The following is a 26,781-nucleotide window of genomic DNA, read 5'->3' on the forward strand; positions in this document are numbered from 1 at the left end:
TTTTTTTTTTTTAGTTTTTAATTCTCTTCTGTGATAAATTTCATTTGATATTAGGTATTCTAATACAGATGAATTTTCAGATTTTATCTATTTTACTGACTAAATATTACTGACATGTTGGCAAAAACAAAAAAAATGTTTATTTCATTATGTCAATGATTTAGTGATGTAAGTTTGTAGAAGATCAGAGATGATTTTACCAAATATATGACCAGAATAAACTCTGGCTATTAAAGGATTTCATCATAGGACCTCTGTGGAAATGCTACATTTCCCTATAGGTCTGCCTAATGTAATTACATTTTCAGACTTAATGAACCAAAGAAAAACCACTTGGGAAGAGAAGGCAAGTTTGCAGGGAGTAAAACAACAGTTAGGAATAAGAAGTTATAAATTTGGAATTTTAAGTGTCCCATGAAATGTTAGCTTGGCAGTCATTAAAATTACATAGATATATCAAAATGTTAATGGGAGTTAACACAAATAGCACTTTTAAATTAAATAAAATTCTAATATCTTAAATGCTTGAACTGAAAAATATGTACACTGGGCCTTAAGATGCGGTGCAGTGGCTTAAACTGCCATCCCAAATGGGAGCAGGTTTGAGTCCTGGTTGCTCCACTTCCAGTCTAGCTCCCTGATAATGCACCTGGGAAAGCAGTAGAAGATGTCCCAAGTCTTTGGGTCCCTGCACCCACATGGGACACCCAGATGAAGCTCCTGGCTGCTGGCTTTGGCCTGGTCAGCCCTGGCTATTGCAACTATTTGGGGAGTGAACAAGTGGATGGAAGATGTACATTCAGATACTTGATCATAAAATTGACAGGATTTTATTATTTCCAATTTTCTCATTACACATCTAAACAATCATAGGATTCCAGGAAGCATTTAACATGCAAAAATAATTATCATTATTATAATTAAACACACGCAATAACTGCCTGTAGAAAACCTATGCACAAGTCTGTAATGCAGTGTGCTTAGTTACAAAAGTCCAGGCTAACAGCAACCATGAAAAATGTTTAGTAACATGTTGTATTAAGTCATGGTATACGATTTATTTCTGGGTAATGAAACAAGATATTTCTAAAGATAGTTCTCAACATATGACAACATCCCAGCAAGAGATCCATAAGCCATTCCTGCTGTATACTCTTCTCGTATAGAAAAGAGGTGAATAATTTCACAGTAGGTGCAGCAAGAATATTTGCAGGAGAGGTATAAATGACTTCACCACCCTAAAGCCTATTACTTTCATACATATATTATTAAAAATATTAGCAAAGCAAATGGCAAGGTTCCATAAAAATTGATGATGAAATTCATAAAACTCTTTGTTAAATCCACAGTACAACAAGGTAAAGTGAATTTTCTCTGCAAAGAGTGTAGCAGTCCTGAATGTAGATGGCAAATGTATTGATGAGTTTTAGTACACAATACACACCAGAGTGGGTTATAGTAATAGATCAGAGACTGACAGGGAACCAATCTCATGACAGAAAAGGAAATCATTGTGCTCTAGAATACAGTTGGGAGATTAGAAGGTAATATTGGGTTAAAACTAAAAAGGATGTATATTAATTTTAGTTTTGTATGTGTGTGACTCATGAGGGCAGAATGATGTGGACTAATTGTTCATATTTGAATCTTGGCCCCATTACCTAGAAGGGGTATATGGTTGGAGAATGGTTAATTTTCCTGATCACTTGAAATAATGAATATAATAGTGTCTCACCATCATAGGGTCATTATGAGAGGTAGATTATGTGCTCAATGTATGCTTAGAAAATTGTTCTGTACTTTACAATTGTTTAATAAATGGAGGCTTCTATTATATGGTGTACAAAGAAAACATGAAATATTGATATGTGAAAAATATGTGTCGTAAATCACCCAAGTAAAAGAATTCAGTTAAATTAAGCTTAATGTAAAAATATATATTTTAAGGATCTACATACAGTAAATTTTGTATATTTTTAACATTTTTATGTAAACACAGAGTGGTAAATTTTATAAAGTTAATTCTATCTAGTGTATTGTCATGTCGCTCCCCCTCTTCGTGGAGGAGCAACACAGGACCCTGCGCTGTTCTTTCGTCTGCTCGGCCCTCCCCGGGTTTGCTGCTGGTTCTTCCCGGGTTGGCTACTGTCCCTTCCACCTCCGTGGAAGGGCAGTTCCCCCTGGCCGCATTCCCCACTTCCGCAGGGGAGCGGCACACCGCCGGCCGGTTCTCTCGGGGGCTGCACGGGTTCCCTTAGATGTTCCCCATAGATGTTCCTGGTGCATGCCGTCTCTCTCCTCCTTTATAGTCCTCCTCCGCCAATCCCAACTCGGCTGCCCACACGCCGAGTACGCTGCTCTCCAATCAGGAGCAAGTCCTACAGTTTATTAGTTGAACTGGAGGCAGCTGTGCGGAAGCTGTTTACTTCTCTCCCAGCGCCATATTGTGGGAGAGCAGATGCATAGAATAAGTCTTAATTCGAGTAACTTAGTCTAGTCCAGATTGCTCCCCACATTGTCATTTTCAAATTACATTTTCATCATATTTTTAAAATTATTCATTAAAATGTAAGAATATTTTCAATGAAATTGCCTTACATTGCAAGCTCAAAACATTGAAAGTAAAATTACTAATTCATAAATGAGCAATATTCAAAAGTACTCACATTGCTGCATGTATTACAAAGTTGGCTAGCATACGAATGTTGGTTTGATTTATGTTTTATAAAAGAGTGTTTATAAATTCCATTCAACAACGACTAAATTTTGGTCCTAATTATTAAAGATACCTATTTATCATAAAATTGCCTATTTTTGATTTCATGTTTTATTATATTTTTATTTTTAAAAAATAAGAGATGCATTATAAAATCTTTGCAAAAATTGCCACACTGTGGTCTTGTAATACTGTATAACAAACTACATATTCATAGACACAGATACACTTGTGGCCCTGCACACACATATCTACATACTATTTCAGACATTGCAATGTTTAGCAATGTAGAGTAAAATTATGATGCATATATAATTTATCAACGAAATTGTAGCACTTTGAAATCTAAAAGTGTTTTTAGTTATAATTACTCAAGGATGACAGTTGTAAAGGTGACTCTCCTATGCAAACTGGATACAGGATCGCCCTAGTTGGAAAATGGAAAATACAACATATCTGATGTTTATTAGCTTGTACTATTGTAAACACACCTGATTTGATTTGAATCCAGCTATTAACCTTTGCAGATGGCTGAGTTAATTTATAATCGCCTTAATCATGGGTTTTCTTATTTTAACAAAGGAATTAATACTACCTTTCACAGAATAGCTGTGATAGTTTGATGTGAAAATATGTATACATTTTCTCTCCTATAATTAAAAAAATACACATTACTGCTATATTGCTAATAATTTTTCTATGGTTAAATAATTTGTTTTCTGGAGATAAACAACATATATTAGCATATATCATCTGTTGACAAATGAATTTCAGCCATGTGTCTTGATATGAAATGTGTTATTATTTTTATTTGTGTGCCTTCTGCTTTAGTTGTTACCTATATTCATCTCTCTATAGACTTTCTCCTTAAGCTTGGGCCAGTGTCAGTGTATTTTTATTTAGCCATCTCATATCAACTATTCTTTTTTTGCATAGAAAACATTCATGATATGAAACAGAATGTTTAATATACATAGTATGTATATAATAGATATAAAATTGTATTTTTAAAAAAATACCAACATTAGTTCCCTCTTCAGTCATTAGTATTTATCAATGACTTAACTTATTTTAAAATATATATGTATATACCTTTAAATTTTCAGAGGTCCTCTACATATGTTTTATGTTTAGTAATAAAAACTGTTTCACCTATTCTTAAATTATTCTACTTTAACAAATTGGATAACTCTCGAAGGGACTTTGAAATATTAACATACTGCATTTTCATGCATTCTAATACAACATATAACTGATACATATGAAGAAAATAATGTTTTTTCTATTGGATATTCCATATAATTTTTGATCTATTGTTTAATACTGAAATGCATAAACGTTCCAAACTATGTGCAAAGATTAGGTATGCAGAACTCTCCATTTAAAATGGCTAATGTGGTAAGTTTCTGTTCTCTAAGTTTAATCACAATAAAAAAAAATTAAAGGAGGTGAGCATTTTGGCAGGGCGGATTAAGTCTCCTTTTGGGATGTCCACATTGCATATCACAGTATCTGGGTTCAAGTCACGCCTCCACTTTGGATCCAGCTTCCTGTTTCTGCAGCAACCTGGGAAGCAGCAGATGACTCAAGTGCTACTACCCAGCTGGGGACCCAGACTGAGTTCTGAACTCCTAGCTCTGGCCTGGCCCTGCCCAACTGAGCAAGCATTTGGACAGTGAATCAGTGGATGGAAGAACTCTCTTTTTTCTTTCTCTTTGTCTCTCTATTGTTCTGTCTTTCAAATAAATGAAAATTAAAAAAAAAACCAGTTTTTACAAATTGAATAAAAATCTGCTAATTTCTGCTCTGGTTAATTAGGAATTTTTGTAAAGATACAAGCCATTGATTAAACATGATACTTTTTTTTTAAGATTTTATTTATTTGAGAGGTAGACTTACAGACAAGAATTCTCATTCTATTGTTAACCAACAACATAACAGCCAATTCTGGGCCAGTCCAAATCTAGGAGGCAGGAAGTCCATCTATGTCTGCAGCGTCTGCAACATCTGCAACAAAATCCAATGTTTTATTGACTCTCATTGTACCCATTGATGATACCTCTAGACTGTGTAACTAGTGGGTAAATTTAATCTTCTTTTTAGTTGAAGTTTCTTCAAATATATGGAAAGAGTTACTAAATATCCCATCAATAATTGCTTTCTTATTATTTATTTTTATTTTAAGATGAAAGGAAATTATCCTGTTACTTAGATGTTCCTCTTAATCTTTTCAAAATTTTATTCACAGAAGTGATCACGGTTGACATCATCTAACATGTAAGTTACAGTGTTTTTGTTACACCAATCTTGCAGAAAACCATATTCCACTTGATGCACCCTGAAGTTAATGTAATGTCATACATGTTTGCCTTTTAGGCTTTGTTTGTGTTTATTTTGAAATATTTTTAAAAATGTTTATTTGAGTTGTATATTTGTGAGATGTGTGTTCCAAAGACATGAAATCTGCATAATTATTCACCAATATTACACTGATTATTTCCAAAAAGTAAATTATTTACTCACTACTTTGTCAATCTGCCTTTCCCTAGATATTGTACCATTTGTGATCACATCCCTAACAGTTAAATTATCAAGAAAAACTCTTAGAAAATCCTAAAAAATAAAGCCCAAAGATAGGTGGTATTCAGTACATATACAATATCTATAACAGGATTTTTTAGCAACAGAATGAAAGAACTGTGAGTAATCAAAACATCCATAGATTCTCAAGCTGAAACTTTCAAGTAATAAGGAAAGGACTTGCTATTTATTGGATAGAGTTATAAGGTAAAATAAAGAGCATTGAGAATATGTACTGAAATAAGTACAATATGTTCATAAAAAAAGTATCCTCAGTCATGATAGGTACATTACTGTCATCTTTGCATTTTATTTAAACATGTTATTTATTACATTGATTAAACTACTAATTGATATTATAGCTTGACAACTATGAAATTTGGAAAAGTGAAATCGCATTTCATAAATGAAATATCTCACTTGCTAAAAGGACACAGTGTTTGAAAGACCATGAACAGAACTGTGAGTTTGGTAAGTCATTTGTCTCCTCTTGCTTTTGTTTTTCATTTTAAGTTGAGCAATTTGGACTAAATATCTCCCTACCTTCCTTCAAATCTAGCACAGTATAGGTTAACAAAGCAGTGATGTTATATATCTCTATTTGGTTCCATTTATAATGCCCCTTAGCAAATTATTCCAAATCTGTATTTTTCTCCTTAGGTTCTACATTTACCAAACCTTATTTAGGCAGGATAGTTCTTCCCTTTCATTGGGGGAAAAGTTCATTAGGCATGACTTTCCAGAATTTCATCTTAACCATTTTCACCTTTGAATTTAATCAGTATTTTGTTTCATGCTTTTCCAATATCATTCCCTTCCCAAAGGGAAAGAAAAAAATTGTGTGGATTTAATACAGTATAAGCATACTTTCACAAACTCTACACACCAGGGGCCAGTGTTGTTGCACAGAGGTTAAGCTGCCACTTCTGACCTTGGCATCCTGCATCAGTGTGCCCATTTGAGTCCTGCTGCTCCAATTCTGACCCAGCTAATGCATCCGGGAAAGCCGCAGGTGTTGCAGACATAGATGGAGTTCCTGGCTCCTAGATTTGGCCTGGTCCAGAATTGGCTGTTATGGTAATTTGGTAAGTGAACCAGTGAATGGAAGAACTCTCTCCCTCTGTCTCACCCTCTCTCTCCATTGTTCAGCCTTTCAAATAAATAAATAAATCTTAAAAACATTTAGATATAAGTTTCTCAATTCCATATACCCTCCCTTTCTTTTCTTCTAATGTGTGTGTATGCGTGTGTTGCACAAGCACACACATCCTCTGTCCCTTGTCTTCTTTACACCTGCTGCTGTAAAAGATTCTGAGTCCAGAATACATGCTTATTTAAAACAAAATGTTATAAATCAGTTAGTTAGAAAAAGAAAATGAAGAAAACTATTTGGCCTGCAAAATTAAATTGCTTTACAACATTTTATTGCAATTATGAGGGAGAAGAATTTCTGGCTTAATTTTAAGAATGCCTTATAATTATGCACATTACAACGCAAATTACCAAGGTCAGTGGTCACTTAAAATTTTACTTTTCTTGATTCCTTTTAAAGTCAGTACTTTGGTATTTCTTCATTGAAACTGTGATCTTAGAAACTGGAAAGAATCTTCAATAGTCTGTGACTAAGAAGAAGTCTCTTCTTCACTATTATGAATCTTAAGGTAATCTCGGATATCTGTGATGTAATCCACTATATCAGGGTTTATACTATAACTGCCCAAGAAAAATTCTATTTTTCTTAATTCAATTTCCTTGAGCACACCAAATTGTCAACCCAAGGTGTCCAATTCGTCTCTTCTACCTACTTTTCTCAGTTCCCACTTTGCCCTCCCATGAATTATTTTCTTCCTCATGATTGCTTCTGATATTTTACCTGAATAGAAATGTTTCCATGGTGAGGTGAATAATGCTGAAAAATGTGATTTATTTGGCTCTTGGTCCTCCAGGGGATTGTCCTACTGCTGTGTTTTGAATTATTTTGGATTCTACTGTGACTTATAATAACAATTTATCTGTGAAATAAGCCATTCTTCACCACAGAAGATTGAAAGAATTGTCTATCTACAAAAGAATAAAAAACACAGAGGCATAGCAAAATGCATAAGAAATTCTTACTTATTTAGTAATTCCTGCTAACTTGGGGGATGACAAAATCAATTTTAGTTACTTTTCAAAAAGTGTATCTTTCCCTAAGTAAAAGCATTTGGTTCATGATTTCAAAAGATTTGCACATTTATATGTTTCCCCTTTGGAATGATCAAATCTTCAAATAGTTTTAAGCACACCTTATTTTTATTTTTATTTTTGACAGGCAGAGTGGATAGGGAGAGAGAGAGAGACAGAGAGAAAGGTCTTCCTTTTGCCATTGGTTCACCCTCCAATGGCCGCCACCGCTGGCACGCTGCGGTCGGTGCACTGCGCTAATCCGAAGGCAGGAGCCAGGTGCTTTTCCTGGTCTCCCATGGGGTGCAGGGCCCAAGGACTTGGGCCATCCTCCACTGCCCTCCCGGGCCACAGTAGAGAGCTGGCTTGGAAGAGGGGCAACCAGGACAGAACCCGGCGCCCCGACATGGACTAGAACCCAGTGTGCCGGCGCCACTAGGTGGAGGATTAGCCTATTGAGCCGCCGCGCCGGCTCTGTTTATTCTTAATGCTGAAAATTTTATATTTCAACAATTAATTCACCACCACAAAATCCAGGTGGAGGCCGGCGCCGTGGCTCAATAGGCTAATCCTCCACCTTGCGGCGCCGGCACACCGGGTTCTAGTCCCGGTTGGGGCGCCGGATTCTGTCCGGGTTGCCCCTCTTCCAGGCCAGCTCTCTGCTATGGCCAGGGAGTGCAGTGGAGGATGGCCCAGGTGCTTGGGCCCTGCACCCCATGGGAGACCAGGAAAAGCACCTGGCTCCTGGCTCCTGCCATCGGATCAGCGCGGTGTGCCGGCTGCAGCGGCGGCCATTGGAGGGTGAGCCAACGGCAAAGGAAGACCTTTCTCTCTCTGTCTCTCTCTCTCACTGTCCACTCTGCCTGTCAAAAAAAAAAAAAAAAAAAAATCCAGGTGGAGTGGAAACCGAAAGGATTTAGATGATCTCATAGCTGCCCTAAAGAACATTTATTCAGGATTGAGGTGTTTCTGACTTGGTTTGGAAACCTGTCCCTCCACTTTTCTTCCTGTAAACAACACTAATTTAATTAGGAGTAATAAGTTCTGATGTTATAGTGCACAGTAGAGTTACCATGGTTATCAAAATGTACTGAACAATTTTCTTAATAAAAGCTAGAAAAAAAAGATTTTGAATGTTTTCATCATAGATAAATGGTAATTGTTTGAGGAGATAGTTATATTTAACACTATTTGAACATGACCTGATTTTTCACATGATGCCTCATAAATATTTACTATTTTATGTAACAGTTTTTTAAAAAGAAAACTGAAGAGAAAGCATAGCAGAATAACGCAAAAAGCAGAACTAAAACAATAAAGATAAAAATATTGGAAAGGAAGAGCTGAGGCCATCATCAGAGAAGGAAGGGCTTAGTATCGCCTCTTTTTTTTTTTTTTTTTTTTTTTTTTTTCCTGCCTGGCCAGTACCTACTCATGAGATCCAGAATCTGTCACATTTTCTCCTATCCCATGGTCTTTTTATGTTGAGGAAGTGCTATCAAAAGTATTTTCTAAGTTCTCTGCCTATGGCATGAGGTTAAACAACACTTGGGAGGCTGAGCAAACCATGGACTTCTCAGGTGCTTCACTAAGTTCTCTAACTACTGAGCCTGAACTCTGCTCTGACTAGCTGAGAACTGTTTTCTTCTTACGTCTTTCAGTCCTAATTATTTTAGAGAGAGAAGAGCCTGTAGAAAGAGTTCGAGCAGGAAGGTAGAAGAGGCCCCGTTTTTCCTTCAGTGATTCATTCTCAACTAGGTGGGACGTCCCTATGGAACATCTGATTCATATGTCATTTGCATCATCCATACCACAGCTTTGTTTCTAGACCTATATCCACCACCATGCACTCCTTCTTCACATAGGCAACACAGCTGATCACGGAATTCTTAGTATGATGTGGCCATCTCTGTTTTGGAACTTGATCTTAGATACCCCCTTTTTTTCAACAGGAGAGAGAAAAGAGAAAAGGAAAAGGAAGGGTGGGGAGAGAGAAAGGGAAGGGAGGAGGGGAGAGGGGAGGAGAGAAAATGAATCTTTGTTCCTGCTCACACCAAAGCCTTCTTGGGCTTTATTTTTCACTTTTTCTGCAAACCTGTGATTGGCATAGTGATATTCTCAAGATGTGGAATGTTAACTTCTACCACTTTTCTGCTTCTGTTTCAAATCCCACCCCAAAAAGAAATAGTTCAGGAACATACAACTGCAGTCTGAGTAAAAAGACTCTTGTGAGTTTGAGAGTACTTGTACCAGAATAACCAGAAAACAATGTAGAACTAAAATGAGCTCTAAGCCAACTCTGAGCCCATACATGTCCTGTAACTTACTAATTAGTATTTATTATTTTTTAAATTACCTTTTTATTCAGGTTTTACGCCGTTCTTCTTTGTCTTCTCAAAGATTTTCACTCATTTACTCATCCACATCCTCTTTCATTCACTCACAGAGAATTAAAAATATAAAATCTAACTTGGACTTTGACATCCTCAAGCCTGGATTTTTTAATCCACTTGCTGGATCATGGATTTATCTCATGATGTCAGTATTCTATAGGGACCTTGTGTCATCATTCATCAAAAGTTGTCTGCTCCTTTCTCCAGCTTCCTACAAATCTCTTCAGGCAGCATATACCCATCCTTCTATTTATTACCCTGATCCCAGAACTTCACTGCATCATTAGACTCTACCTACCTGGATACTCCAAAAGCTTGGATACTTATGGAAGAACATGTATGGAAGAACATTTGTTGATAGAAAATAGAAACATTTCCATTGGGGCTTATACCTTACAACTGGATTGTATGTTTCTTTCAAGAAATTTCTGCCTAATATTACCAGGGTAGTGAGAATAGAGGCTGGGAAAATGAATGAATGAATGAATGAATAAATAAATAATCTACAGGGATAGAGCTCCCCGGCTTAATCCTTATGTACAATGTCTTCTGTGGACTGTTAGCACTCCTGACCTGTATTTTTCTCACTAGGAGCCCTCTCCTATTCCATTATCTCCTCCCAGGCATCTAACTAATTTCCTATCTCAAGAAAAACTATTCTTTCTATGAAATATGTTTTATTTTTTATATCTTCCTATTCTAGAAAAGAAAGCTTTTCCTTGGGTTTTATCTGGATTAGCACTGATGTTTTCCTCTTCTGCATCTCATAGGTTCCTGAGAACAGAGACTTAATTTTTCTGAGCCCTGGAGTTCTACATTATTATCACTGTTACTTATGACTACAGGCAAATTTATCATTATCTGATACTACCTGTTTAGTAAAAGTAGACTTATGGACCAATGGAACAGAAATTAATTTATGATACAACAGCTAACTAATCTTTGAAAAACGAGCTAAAATCACTCCCTGGAGAAAGCACATCTTCTTCATCAAATGTTGGGAAAATTGGATCTCTGCATGCAGAAGTATGAAACAAAACCCCACCTTAACACCCTATGCAAAAACCACCCACAACACATTAGGCATCTAAATCTAAGTATAAACACCATCATATTACTATGGGGAAACCCAGGGAAAACACTGTAAAACATTGACAGAGGCAAAGAATTCTTGGATAAGACCTCAGAGCACAGGCAATAAAAGCAAAAATAGATAAATTGGGTTATATCTAGCTAAGGAGCTTCTGCATAAAAAAGGAAACACTTGACAGAGTAAAGAGGCAATGGATGGAATGGAAGAAAATATTTGCAAAGTATACATCTTACAAAGGACAAGTAGCCAGGATATATAAGGAGATCAAGAAATTCATCATTAACAAAACAAGCAATCCAGTTAAGAAACGGGCTAAGGATATGAACAGTTGTTTTTCAAAGGATGAAATAAAAACTGCCAGCAGACACATGAGAAGAGGCTCAAGATCATTAGCCATCAGGGAAATGCAAATAAAACCACAATGAGGTTTCACTTCACCACAGTGAGAATGGCTAACATACAAAAATCAAAAAAATAAAGAATGTTAATGAGGATGTTGGGAAAAAGGTACATTAATACACTATTGGTGGGAATGTAAACTAGTACAATCATAATAGAAGGATTCATAATTTAAAAGAAAATTAAGTAATAAAATTGGTTACTTCCAAATAGGCCAGATAATCTTGTTTTTCCCTGCAATAGTGAAGTCATATACTCCTTTAAAAATCACTTGTGCTCAACACTAGATTACATCCATTATCTAACTCCAGCATTTTTAACATTGGTTTTCTATATGTGGTTTGCTCCGTATTTCTTCATTTCAAATTTCTATCTCACTCCTAAGAATTTTCAGTCTTAAGTAACAATTTATTTTATTTAATCCAGGTTTTTACAATAGATGATAGTGGTTCTATGCTTTATTGACCATAGGCCAGTTTTTTCCCCTTCCCACATATCAAGGACCTGTTTACCCTGGAGGTTGTTCAGAAGTCATTATTGTTGGTTGCTCAGAATTAATTACCTGGATTTTTGTTTTTAGGGATACTCATTTGACTTTCTCTTCAGCCATAGGTTGAAATGTGACTCAAATAAGAATGGAAAAACAAAACAAAATGGAAAAAAAAAACCCTAAATTTAAAAAAAAATAGATATTGGTCTCTTTTGTTTTTCTTTTGCCACTTGTGCTATTAGAGCCTTTGCTTCCATCAATGCAATTCCTGGACAAAAACAGGGAAAGCATGTATATTTTCACAAAATGCTAATGTCACTGGTGAATGGCAGGGTTCTTGTCTTTGCACAAGAAAGAATTCAGGAGTGAGACAGAGTAGTGGAAAGTAAAGTAGCAAAGTTTGTTAGGGAAGGGACATCCGTAAGAATGGATGGGCACCTTTCCAGACAGAACCTGAGAGAGAGTGCTCAGTCGCTCGGACTCGGGGGAGGAGCAAGGTTACACGGTTGAGTGGAGAGAGTACACCTGGGCAGGCAGGCGGGCGACTCAGCATAAAGGCAGAGGGCTGAGCATGCAGTCCAATTGAGGCTGGGGGTTTTTAAGATGTGTCTTTGTCTTCACACATCTCCTCCTGAAACAAAGGATTTTATGGATGTAAATATTAAGAAGCTCCTATCTGAGTTTTCCCTTGAAGCTATCAGATAGGAGGAAGCCTAGCTGGTGCCACCCTAACCCAGGATCCGGAGAAGGGTATTTGAAATGCAGATACTGGGCTGCATCTGGAATACTGTGGAAGATTGTCAGGCAGAAGGGGCAGGGACCCCCACCTGGCAGGTTATCAAATAGGAGGGGGCAGGGCAGGATGCAAATACTGGGCTGCCCCTGAAACATTATTGGGATGACTTTGAGATGCAGATGCATGCGCTGGACATAGACGTCTTTTCTTTAGGCCTTTGTCACACACACATAAGCTCATATCTGACTTCCTACCTAACACTAAGAGTTCTGTAATGGGTTGAAGGGTGTTACAAGTAGGAGGGAAAGGTAGTAGGACTTCTTGACAGTTTATGGTTTCCTCTGATATGTCTTGTAATGATCAGAAGAATGGTAGATCATTTATCACTTCCCATGTTTTATATATGAGGATGTCCTGGTTTTCTCAGCAGTAGCAAATGATAACTATAAGTACTCCAGCTCTGAAAGTGACTGCAACATGGTTATTCACAGGGCTTTGTAGAACTGATGAGTGAAACTATGCTAGCATACAAAGATGCAAATGGATTTTTGGCAAGAAAATATGACATTGAGGTTGTATTGACAATGAGGTCGTATTCAAATCCTAGTTAAACAGGAGGCCGGGGCTTCTTAAGCATGTGATAAATTGAATAGTTTGAAGAAAGCATGGGAAGTTTGAAGATACCACTGTAGAAACTGAAATTTGGAGGTGGCTAATGATAGATAAGGTAAAGGAAAATTTCTAGGGGAGTCATAAGATTTAGCAGAAGTATCATGGATTTAATGCCATGAATTTAAAAAGATTCATATACAAACAATTGTGTAGCAGTAATCAGAAGTAGAAAACAAAGTAGGGTAGAGGCTGGAGAGTTCATGGATTAAATGTAGAGGGCATGTTGAAGAGAGTGGAAGGTACTGATAGAACTAGAGCTGAAGTGAAATATTGGGGGATATGCAATGAATGAGAGAAAAGGAAATACAGTAGTTATGATCCTTTCTATGCTCAGTCCTAATTTTTATCACCAAACTTAAATTTATTCCTCTAGTTCATATTTTTAATTATTTTTCAAAAACCCATTGTTATTGATACTCCTAGAACAATTAAATTTAGGCATCCATACAAACATGTGTAGTGAGCATTAAACAAACTTCCCCAAAGTGTATTCTTTAATTTTTATTATGTTACAACTATACTGTTAAGTATACATTTAGAGTCTTTATACATAAAAAGCAGAATAAAAGTAAGAACATACTGGCATTATGATGACCTTTAAAATAGGCAACTTTTTTCCAAAAAATAACTTTTGGAAAAAAAGCTAGCTTCTTTTATGGTAAAGAAGGTGCTGATAATTACTTCTACATGATTTCTTCAAAAGAAATGTTTTCAATAGTTTATGTGGCAAGAAAAATATATTTCTACAGATTGACTTCTTTGGTGTAATATCAGTAGATAATACTGGCATCCTATAAATCCCAAAAATATCTCTCATCTTAATATTGTTAAAGCCTACTATAGAGTTATTTTGATATTAAAACCTTAAACTACTATTTTTGCAGTAGTATTGAATATATCCCAACAAAACTGTAAGGTGGGTAAGAGAAGCAATTTCTTATGTTCATTCACAGGAAAGGATTATTTTGATTCTGAAAAAACTAAGTCAGAACAAGTAATTATCTTCCCATTAAATAGTATCTTTAATTGGCAATAAAAAGTACTTTGAATAAAAGCAATGTTTATCAAATGTGACTATTATATAAATAAGGCACCACAGACATTCCATCATGTAAAATAACAGGGCAAAATATTTTAATATTCCAAGGATTAATAAGTATCCTTAAGAATTTCATTTCTCTCCTTTGCTGGAATCAGTATCAACCAGCTAAGAACTAACAAATAGGAATAGTAATGCATGCACCATAGAAATCAACCTTTGGAATTTTGTTCCAACCAAGTTATAAAGTCAAATGCTGCGTTCTGATAATTTTACGACTGTTAATAATAGCCCATGGTTAGGCATACCATGATAAACCTGATTAATCTTCATGCTTCAGAGTAAAAATCGATTTGTTAAGAAGAAATTGGGGATTCCAAGACTGCTGAGTAGGAAAAAGACATACTGCTTTAGACAAGGGGAAAGTGGCAGAAAAAAAGCTGAGGAAGTGCATTCCCAGAGGGAGAGGTGGAGAGAAATTCACAATGGAAAATCTACAGAAGGAAGTGAGATGCCATGGATCAGTGCCAAGGGAGCAGGCGCACAGCAACATCCACAGTCAAGAACTGGAGGGTTTGCCACCTTTGGAGAGCTGGGTGAGTGCAGTCTGCAATGGCCTGTGCCACTGGTGATATTGCAGGAGGCAGAGTCTTGCAGATAAAACTATCTTTGGGTTCAGCCTGGAGCCTTAGTGGGGGTGGGATGCCTGCCAAAACCAGCAAGAAAGTATGTTTCATTTTCTCCATCCCACCATGGGAGTGCCCAGGAACTAGTCAGGAGAGGGCACCATTTTGAAACAAGTAGTAGCTGAGGTGACTGTTATGTGCATATGACAAGGGGATTTTATCAGAAGGAAAAATCAGCATTACACATTGACTTTGAATCTGACTATGAGAATGGACAGACAGTTGATCACCCATGTAGGACTGTGGGGTTCTCCCAGCCTCTCAACATATCACAGGCTCTGGGGCTGAAGCTACCAATGTGGAGCACCCACAGGCAGCTGGCTCTGGGAACTTCTCTGCCCTCTCCATGGACAGGATGGGCTAGCAGGGCAGAAAGGATCCTTTGTACCTGGTGACAATGGGAGCTTTGTGTGCTGAGATTGTGGAAACTCTGTGACTCCACAGTAAGGTATAGGTTGTTGCTGGGTTTCTGGCCAATCACTGTGTCTGGTGCTAGAGGCCTAGAGCTCCCTGATTTCCTGGGGTAGGTCATTGCGGAGGTATCTGTGCTCACACTAAGGATTGCACATATCCTTTGTGAGGTTCACGTGGCAGCATGGGTGCATATTCAATCGGCTGAGCTAACCCCAGATGTTAATCATCTTGGAATAGAGGAGGTGACAGTGTAATTATGCCAACAGAAGTGATCATACACTCCCCACTGCTGACAATAGAGGGAATCTACCATGCCCAACTTGGGTGTCACCCTGGGTACTCACTGACCAGAGCTCCCTGGCCACAATCAGCACATGCCTCTGGGTATTCAATGAAACAGCAGAAATTCCACTAAGCCACAGAGGGATAGTTCAAAAACAAAATCCATCAGAAGAGAAAACCAACAAGTATTTCCACAAATGCTTAAAAATAAATGCAGAAAGTAAAGAAGCAGGAATTAAGAAGACAACCTGGCTCCCCCAATGGAACACAACAGCACTTCATTATTAGAATGTGAGGGCAAAGAGATTGATTAAATGCCAGTAAGGGAAAACAAAAGAATTACTATAAGATTACTCAAAAGCAATGAGAAGCAAATTCATGAGTTAAAGTAATCCATTATTGACATGGAGGAAAAATTTTCCCATGAGATTGAGATTTTGAAAATAAATAAAAATGAAATATTAGAAATGAAAAATTCAATATGGCAAATAAAAAATACAGTGGAAATTCTTATCAACAGACTTGAGAAGGCAAAGGTAGAAAACAAATCCTTGGAAATTTCTCAGACCAAAAAAAAGAAGAAGGAGGAGAAGAAGAGAAAGAAGAGGAAGTAGGGGTAGAAGAGAAAACAATGTTTGAGATTTATGAGATACTATCAAATCACCCAACAAACTGGGTCTTATGAGTCCCTGAAAGTGTGGAGAGAATTGATTAAAAGGCCTGTTCAGGGGCCCACACTCTGGCATAGTAGGTTGAACTTCTGCGTTTGGCATTGCCATTCAATTTGGGTGACAGTTTGAGTCCTGGCTGCTCCACTTCTGATCCAGCACCCTGCTGGTTGCCTTGGAAAGCAGCAGTTGATGGCCTAGGTGCCTGAGTTTCTGCACCCACAAATGAGACCCAGAAGAAGCTCCTGGCTTCTGGCTTTGGATTGGCCCAGCTCCAGCTATTGAGGCCATTTGAGGAGTGAACAAGTGGATGGAAGACCTCTCTCTCTATCTTTCCCTCTCTCTGTCTGCAGCTCTTAAAAAACATAAGGCCTATTCAGTGCCTATTCAGTGAAATAATTATAGAAAATGGAAATTCCCTAATTTAGAGAAAGAGACATGCAAACACAGTAAGCACACAGATTTCCTAACAGACATGGGCAGAAAAGATCTTCATCATAACACTTTGTAGTCAAACTTTCAACAGCAAAGCATAAATAAAAGATTATAAAATGTGCATGAGAGAAATGTCAGATTACTTTCTAGAGGATCACCAATGATACTCACAGCTGATTTCTCATCAGAAACCCTATAGGCAAAGGAAGAATGGAGAAACATAGTCTAAGTCTTAAAAGACGAAAACTGTCAATCTAAAATACTGTACTTTGAAAAGATCACATTTATAAGTGAAGGTGAAAAAGTCTGTCCAAAACAAACAAAAACTGAAAGAATTTGTAACCACTTGTCCAGTCTTGAAATGATGTGTAAGGATGTGCTACACACAAAAACACAGAAAGATTGTCATTGTTATAAAATAATGTGGGAGCAGAAAAGTTGCCAGTAAAAGTACAAAGGAAATACGAAACACAAAATAGGAATAATTATGTAAAAATACAGAGACAAGTCATTACTTACTAACAGTCACCTTGAATGTAAATGGCCTAAATTCTCCAATTAAAAGATACAGACTAGCTGAATGGATAGAAAAACAAGACCAATCTATTTGATGCCTACAAGAAACACACCTCACCAGCAAAGATATACTGAAAGTGAAAGTATGGAAAAAGAGATTCCCTGCTAACAGAAAGCAAAAACAAGCAGATGTAGTCAACTTAATATCAGACAAAATAGACTTTAACACAAACTGTTAAAAGAGACAAAGAAGAGCATTATGTAATTATTAATGGATCAATTCAATCAGAAGATGTGACTATAATGAATGTATATGCACCCAACTCCAGGACACCTGGCTATTTAAAACAAATGTTAGTGAATCTAAAATGAGACATCGACTTCAATACAGTAGTAATGGGGAACTTCAACAACCTACTTTCATCAATACACAGATCAACTAGACAGAAAGTCAACAAAGAACCATCAGAGCTAATTTACACTTTGGACCAAATGGACCTAAATGATATCTACAGAACCTTTCATCCCAGTTGAAGAATACACATTCTTTTCATTAGTGCATGGATCTTTCTCTAGGATAGATGACATGGTAGGCTAGAAAACAAGTCTCACCAAATTCAAAAAAATTGAAATCATACCATGTATCTTTTCTGACGATAATAGAATGAAGCTGGAAATTAACAGTTCAAGAATTTGTAGATCATATAAAAACACATAAAGACTGAACAATGCACTTCTGAATGAATAGGGTGTCATAGAAGAAATCAAAAGGGAAATCAAAAAAATTCCAGAAGTCAATGAAAATGACAATACAACATATCAAAAGTTATAAAATAAAATAAAAGCAATTATAAGAGGGAAGTTTATAGCAATTATTGCCTAAATCAAGAAATTGGAACAGCATCAAATAAATGATCTATCAATGCCTTTCAATGATCTAGAAAAACCAAAATAAACCAACATAAAATAAATAGGAGGAAATAAATAAATGAAATTAGAGAAGAAATAAATAAAATTGAAACAAAAAATATAAAAGGTCAGTGAAATGAAGAAATGGTTTTTAGAAAAAATAAAATTAATATACCATCAACCCACTAACAAAACAAATGAGGGATAGACCCAAATTAAAATCACAGATGAAAAAGGAGATGTAAGAATGGATGACACACAGAAATAAAAAGAATCATCAGGATTTACTACAAAGATCTATATGGCAACAAATGGGGAAACCTAGAAAAAAATGGATAGATTCCTGGACACATACAATCTAAAAATATTGAGTCATGAAGACATCAAAAACCTAACAGACAAACAACCAACACAGAGATTGAGTCAGTAATAAAGGCCCTCCCAAAAAAGAAAAGCCCAGGACTGGATGGCTTCACTGCTTATTCTACAAGATATTAAAGAACTGATTCCAATTCTCATGCTGTTCAAAAAAATTGAAAGGGAGGGAATCCTCCCAAACTCTTTCTGTGAGGTTAGCATCATGTTAATTCTTAAAACAAAAAAAGATACACCAGGGAAATAGAACTATAGACCCATATTCCAATGAACATAGGCACAAAAATACTCAACAAAATGCTAGCTAATCGAATCCAACAACACATCAGAAAGATCATTCACCTAGACCAAGTGGGATTTATTCTTGGTACTCATGGATGGTTCAACTTAGGAAAATCAATAAATGTGATACATCACATTAACAATTGAAGAATAAAAATTATATCTCAATACATTCAGAGGAAGCATTTGATAAAATGCAACATTCTTTCATGATTAAAACACCTTAAGCAAATTGTGTATAGAAAGAATATTTCTCATCATGATTCTCATGATCATATGACAAACCCACAGTCAGCAGCATATTGAATGGGGAAAAGTGGGAAGCATTTCCACTAAGATCCAGAGACAGCTAAGGATGCCACATTCATCATTTCTATTTAGTATGGTCCTGGAAGTTTTAGTCAGTATCATCAGGCAACAAAAAGAAGTCTAATGGATACAAATTGGAAAGGAGGTAGTCAGATTACCCTTATTTGCAGATGACATAATTCTATATATAAGAGAACCAAGAGACTCTACAAAGAAACTATCATAACTCATAACAGAGTTTGATAAGTTGTATGATATACTCAGGCAATGTCATGTCTGAGAAAGAACTTCTTAGATCAACCCCATTTACAATATTTAAAAGTAAATTAAATACCTTGGAATAAACTTAAGTAGGTAAAAGTTCTCCACCAGAAAAATTACAAAACTTTAAAGAAAGAAGTATAAGGCACAAAAAAACTTTCACATTTGTGGATTGGAAGAATTAATATCATCAAAATGCCCATACTACCAAAAGCAATTTGCAGATTCAATGTAATCCCAATCAAAATACCAATGACATTCTTCTTGGATCCAGAAAAATTTCATATTGAAACTTAAGAGATTCCAAATAGCTAAAGAAATCTGCAACAATAAAAACAAAGCCAGAGATATCACGATACCAGCTTTAAAGACATACTACAGTGCAGTTAGAATGAAAACAGCCTCCTACTGGTACAAAAATAGACATATAGACTAACAGTACAGAATAGAAACTCCAGAAATCAATCCATGCATCTCCAACCAACTAATCTTTGACAAGGAGCAAAAATAAATCCCTGGAGAAAGTATAGTTTCAGCAATAAATAGTGCAGTGAAAATTGTATCGCTGAATGCAGAAGTATGAAACAGGACCCTAACTTACAACTTGTATATAAATCAACCCAAAATGAATCATGGATCTTATCCTATGACCTGATACCATAAAATTACTAGAGGATAACATTGGGAAAATTCTGCAATGCATTGTCATAGGCAAAGACTTCTAGGAAAAAACTCCAGAAGCACAAGCAATCATAGCCAAGGTTGACAAATGAGATTACATCATGCTCAGACGCTTCTGCACTGCAAAAGAAACATTCAGCAAACTGTAGAGGCAACTAACTGAATAGAAGAAAATATTTGTAAACTATACAATTGCTAAAGGATTAATAAATGAAAGAATCTATAAATAGGTCAAGAAACTCAACAACAACAAGAATACAAGCAATCTAGTTAAGAAATGAGCAAACAACTTGAACAAACCTTTTTCCAAAGAGGAAATTCAAATGGCCAAGTGACACATGAAAAAATGCTCAGGATCACTAACCATCAGGGAAATGCAAATTAAAACAAAATGAGGTTTCATCTCATCCCATTTAGAATGGCTTTCATACAGAAATTAACAAACAATAAATGGTGAAGATAAATGATACCCTAATCCACTGTTGTTAGGAGGTAAATCAGTACAGCCTTTGTGGAAAACAGTATGGACATACCTCAGAGGGCTAAAATTAGATATACCATATGACCCAGCCATCCCACTCCTGAGAATTTACCTAAATGAAATGAAATCAGCATATGAAAGCTTTATCTATACCCCATGTCACATTGTGATATCTATCTATCTATCTATCTATCTATCTATCTATCTATCTATCTATCAATTTATCTATCTATCTATCTATCTATCTATCTATCTATCTATCATTGTGGTCTATCTATCTATCTATCTATCTAGAAATACACTCAGTGGTTAAAAAAATGAAATCCTATCTTTTGCACCAAAATGGATGCAACTGGAAACCATTATACTTAGTGAAACAAGCCAGTCCCAAAAAGACAAATACCAAATGTTTTCCCTGTCGTATAGTAACTAATAGAATACTAGGTTTTCCTTGTTACTATTGTTGAACTCTACTTAGTGTAGGGTTAATCTTATGAGTATAAATTAAACTGAAATAGATCATTGTAAAAATTAAGAGAACACAAAATACTTCTGAGGATACAAGATATGACGGATGTCTTAAGAAAAAGTACTTTCTGAGATTGTTTTGAGTTATGAAATAAACTTCATATTTGACATTTTATCACATATGAAAAAAATTAAGAGAGAAAATAAGAGACGAAAGAGGTGGAAGGATGGGAGTGGGAGTAGGAGGGAGGGCATTATGAGAAGTATCACTATGTTCCTAAATCTGTATATATGAAATGTGTTTACCTTGAATAAAATAATTACAAAAAGAAAGAAGAAGAAATTATTTTCCTTTAACAGAATTCAATATAAACTTTTCACAACCCATCCTAACTTACTAGATTGCTTTATTTTAGAAAACCTGAAATATGTTACAATTTCAAAGCAAAAATGAGCTATTCCCAAATAGTTCTTCATCTTGGTGTCTGGAAACAGAAAGACTTCAGTTAGAATCACATTTTCAACAATTACTGGCTAAATTACTTCAGTCAATTTATTGGACTATGTCTCAGGTTTTTTCCTTCTAAAATTCAGATATTAATATTAGCTGTGTTATATGGTTACTTGGGAAACTAGATAATGCAAAGAATATAAATTTCTCAGTACTGGACCTAAAAGAGAAAATATTCAACAAATACTGGATAATTAGTAGTATTTCCATAATTATCCTTGGAATATATCATACACGTTGTTCTTATAATTAGGGAATAGCTATAAATCTAATCAGAGCCATAAAGCAATACATTCAAATCTAACTTGCTTGTTGGGTTTTATTAATGATTTGGCTCACAGAAATTTAATTGCTTTTATTTGCATTTTCCCACTTGTAGTACATAAAAATATCTATTTGGAATAGATTGTTAAGATGTGTTGAAATTCTTAATGTTTTTCACAGTTGTTATTATTTTAATGAATCAATTAAAGATATTGGACTCCATAACACAAACTAATTTAAAAGTTAAATATTAGACTAGTTAAGTTAAAGAGTTATGTTTGGGTGCTGCCTTGTGAAGTAGTTGGTAAAGCTGCCACCTATGATGCCCACATCCTTTATGGGTGCTGATTCAAGTCCCAGATGTTCCACTTCCAATCTAGCTCCCTGGTAGTGCACCTGGGAAAGTAGTAGAAGATGCTCCAAGTAGTGGGCTCCCTGGAACTCGACCCAAGTGGAAGACCCGGATGAAGATCCTGGCTCCTGGTTTAAGCCTCTTCTAGACCTGGCTTTTGTGGCCATTTGGGGAGTGAATCAGCAGATGGAAGATATCTCTCTCACTCTTTCTTTCTTTCTCTGTTTCTCCCTCTCTCTTTCTCTGTATCTCTGACTTTTAAGTGAATCAGCAGATGGAAGATATCTCTCTCACTCTTTCTTTCTCTGTTTCTCCCTCTCTCTTTCTCTGTATCTCTGACTTTTAAGTAAACAAATAGATATTTTTAAAAAGTTAATATTGGATTTGCCTATTTCGAATATAATTGAACTAAAATACTCCATTTTCCCATATAGCAATGATATAAAGAGGTTATTTCTCTAATAAAATGTAATTTTATTTGAATATAATTCTAAAAATATGCATTGGTTAAGCAATGCAGAAAACATAAGACGTTTAGGACTAATGATATCTGGATGTTTTCATTGCCTATTCTTCTGCCTGCTTTTCCAGGTTTACAACTTGTTCCTATAGATATTAGTAGGGAGCCAACACTAGTCCCAATCTTCAACTGTTTCAAATGATAATTCTACATAAGACATCTACTATCCTCTGCCTTTCCACTTTCAGTGCTTGATCCTTTGGGATTCAATTAATCTCTCATTTCAAACTGAATCCTTCTATGACCAGCATCTGTTCTCTATTGTTTCTTTCCAGGCAAAGATATACCATCTGTATGTTAATAATAAATGAGGCAAACCTTAATTAGAGTTTTTGCTTGTTCCTCTTTGTAAACCAATTTGGAGATTTTGAGGAGGACATATTTAATCATTACAATACCATTTGCCTACTTAGCACAAAACAAAATTCTACCTGTTTCATGAACAAATGAGTGAATAAGAAGATAAATGAATGACAGTATTTTTGACTCAAATTAGTTCAGATCTCTAGAGCAATATGAATGTATTAAGTGGATATTGTTTTCAAAAGACAAACTTCTTCTATAGCTAAAATTTGCATTTAAATCTAGGGTTTTAACATAAGAGTCAAGAGCTTAATATATTTCATTCACCAGAAGGTTATATTTTTAATTAAAAAATAAAGATGTTAAAATGGATGCTTTCATTGCACAATCAACATTACTCTATTTACAGAATCCTAATAAAGAGATACACATTTAATCTCTATCTATATTCCCAACAAATCAAAAATAATTATTTTAGTTTCCTTTGCATTATTTTCTATCTGGAGATTTAAATTTACATTCTTGTAATCATAGTATGGATGCAATTTTATACACTGTTTTTTGTATTTTTGCACATTTCCTACAAATGCTTTATGTCTTTGTATTCACATTACTCTTTTGAAGTTGTTTGTATATTTTGAATGAATATACCAACTTAGATATTCATGCATTCATTTTTTTCATTTAATTTTCAATTAATATTTTTTCATTTAATTTTTCCACTATGTTGGATCTTATTACTTAAAAATTATAGAATACATCTCTTCCCTCTCCCATTCCCACTCCCATGTTCAACAGGGATCACATTTCAGTTAATTTTCAACAATTAAGAATAACTGTGCATCAATTACAGAACTAAACCAGTCATATTAAGTAGAACAGATAAAAAAAATAAAAAAAATAAAAATTATAGAATATTTTATATGAGTTTGTTGAGTAATTCAGTGTCTCATCAATAGAAATAATCTAAATAATTGTAGCAATTGATCTTCAAAACTTTGAACATTCTCTGTTGTAATGTTTACCTTAAAACCATTTTTGTTAATTTCTATTAAAAACTATCTGAATTATTCTATTTAATAAACAATAAGAAAATAGAAAAAAATCTCAAAATTTTACTCTTCATCATGAATTCAAAATTTTAAAAATAGGTGACATTTACATTTTGCCCAATAGCGAAATTGATATAATACTCCAAAGCAACCAAAATAACTAACTCAGTAAGGAGCAACAATGAAGTCACTGGAGAGGGCTTCATTTTACTGGTGAAGGTGACCATGTCCCACATCAAAGTGGTGAGTCCTGATTCCCATCTTTAGTTCCTGGCTCCAACAATGCAGACTCTGAGAAGCAGTGGTAACAGTTGAAGTAATTGGGTTCCTGCCACTCACATGGGAAACTGTGGCTCCCGGCTCCTGATCTGGCGCAACCCTAGCTGTAGACATTTGAGGAATGATTCAATGGATGGGAACTCTATTTAACAAGCTCTCTTTTTATCAGTCTCTCTGCTCTCAAATAAAAAAAGAAAGAAAAATCCAAGTGTGTCATAGCAAAAGGATAATAAATATCAATAAAGAAATGGAAAATATAGAACATACACATTTCAGAAATGAAAAATTCAGTGTCTGAGTGTTCTTAGTATTACCTGCCTCAAGGACAGGTAGATTTCCACAAATGACAACTGTTGTGGTCCAGAAGCTACAAATAAGGGAAATATCTGAACAACTCTGGCATCCCATGAAAAGGCAGGTTCCTGGGCAAGGTTAGACCAGTGAGGCGATGCCCGTGGGAAAAGCTGGAGACTGCAATTCCTAGTGTGGGGCTTGTGGCCAGAGACCAAGCAGGAATCTAGCACCTGCTAGAACTGAATTGACTTGGGAAATGGGCACTGTCTGTCTCACAGAGCAGACCCCAGAGGTATTTATTTACCCAAACAATGTAAGCCAGGCTGGCTCAGTCAGGTGTGGCTGATGTCTGCATAATTAGAAATGCAATAAATTGTATTTTATTTATTTTTTGTTAGAAAAATTTTTTAACTTTTATTTAATGAATATAGATTTCCAAAGTACAGCTTATGGATTACATTGGCTTTCACCCCCTTCCAATGACTTCCCTCCCACCCACAACCCTCCCCTTTCCCGCTGTCTCTCCCCTTCCATTCTTATCAAGATTCATTTTCAATTTTCTTAAATACAGAAGATCAGTTTAGTATACATTAAGTAAAGATTTCAACAGTTTGCACCCACATAGAAACACAAAGTGAAAAATACTGTTTGAGTACTCGTTGTAGCATTAAATCACAATGTACAGTACATTAAGGACAGAGATCCTACATGAGGAGTAAGTGCACAGTGACTCCTGTTATTGACTTTACAAATTGACACTCCTGTTTATGGCATCAGTAATCTCCCTATGCTCCAGTCATGAGTTTCTAAGGCTATGGAAGCCTTATGAGTTCACTGACTCTTATCTTATTTAGACAAGGTCGTAGTCAAAGTGGAAGTTCTCTCCTCCTTTCAGAGAAAGGTACCTCCTTCATTGAAGACCTGTTCTTTCCACTGGGATCTCACTCACAGAGATCCTTCATTTAGGTCCTTTTTTTTTTTGCCAGAGTGTCTTGGCTTTCCATGCCTGAAATACTCTCATGGGCTTTTCAGCCAGATCCAAATGCCTTTAGGGCTGTTTCTGAGGCCAGAGTGCTATTTAGGACATCTGCCATTCTATGGGTCTGCTGTGTATCTTGCTTCCCATGTTGGATCGTTCTCTCCCCTTTTTTATTCTATCGGTTAGTATTAGCAGGCACTAGACTTGTTTATGTGATCCCTTTGACTCTTAGTCCTTTCATTATGATCAATTGTGAACAGAAATTGATCACTGGGACTAGTGAGATGGCATTGGTACATGCCACCTTGTTGGGATTGAATTGGAATCCCCTGGCACGTGTCTAACTCTACCATTTGGGGCAAGAATACACAGTTATTATTAAGTGTTGAAATTTAACTGAAATGTGATCCCTGTTAAATATAAGAGTGGGAATAAGAGAGGGAAGAAATGTACAATCTGGGACATGCTCAAATTGTATTTTATATCCCTGTCCTGAATTCAGTCTGGCCCCTCCAAGGCATTCTGTGTTTTTATTTTTTAAGGTAATTTAGGCTGAAGGTAAATGATGCCAGAGAAATTCAGTTCAAGAATACAGAAAGGGCACCAGAAATGGTAAACATAAGCATTAATAAAATGGTTTTTTATCTTAATTCAAAAAATGTGGATGATTCTTGTGTCTAGTGGGGTTTATAATTTATGTAGATGTCATTATGTAACAAACATAAATTTCAAATAAGATGGGATTAAATATACCTATATATGTGCCAGATTTCCCTATTTTATAGAAAGGTTTCAATGTCAATTCTTATTAAACCATAAAATGCTGAAGATTCTATTTTATACCAAAATCAATGAATAAAAAATAATGCAAAGAGATTTTATCTAAAAAGTCAGTAGAAAAGTTAAGATTGGAACCTAAATACATTAATAATATAAAAGAATATAGGAAGATAGGAATAAATAAACCAAAAAACCAAAGTGACAAAACATATTATGAAGTGATGGAACTAAAGCCAATGATATGAATAAAAAGATTGGTGAAGGCAATAAACCCATAGCATGACTATGGCCAAAGTAAACTGCTGTATGACCCTAAGCTGCTTTTTAGGGGAACGTCCTTTGCATTTTGATGAATCATTTCAACCTTGGAAGAATTCTAAGCATGTTGCACAGATCCCC

This window comes from Oryctolagus cuniculus, chromosome 1 (assembly GCF_964237555.1).
Source record: "Oryctolagus cuniculus chromosome 1, mOryCun1.1, whole genome shotgun sequence".
NCBI lineage: Eukaryota > Metazoa > Chordata > Mammalia > Lagomorpha > Leporidae > Oryctolagus > Oryctolagus cuniculus.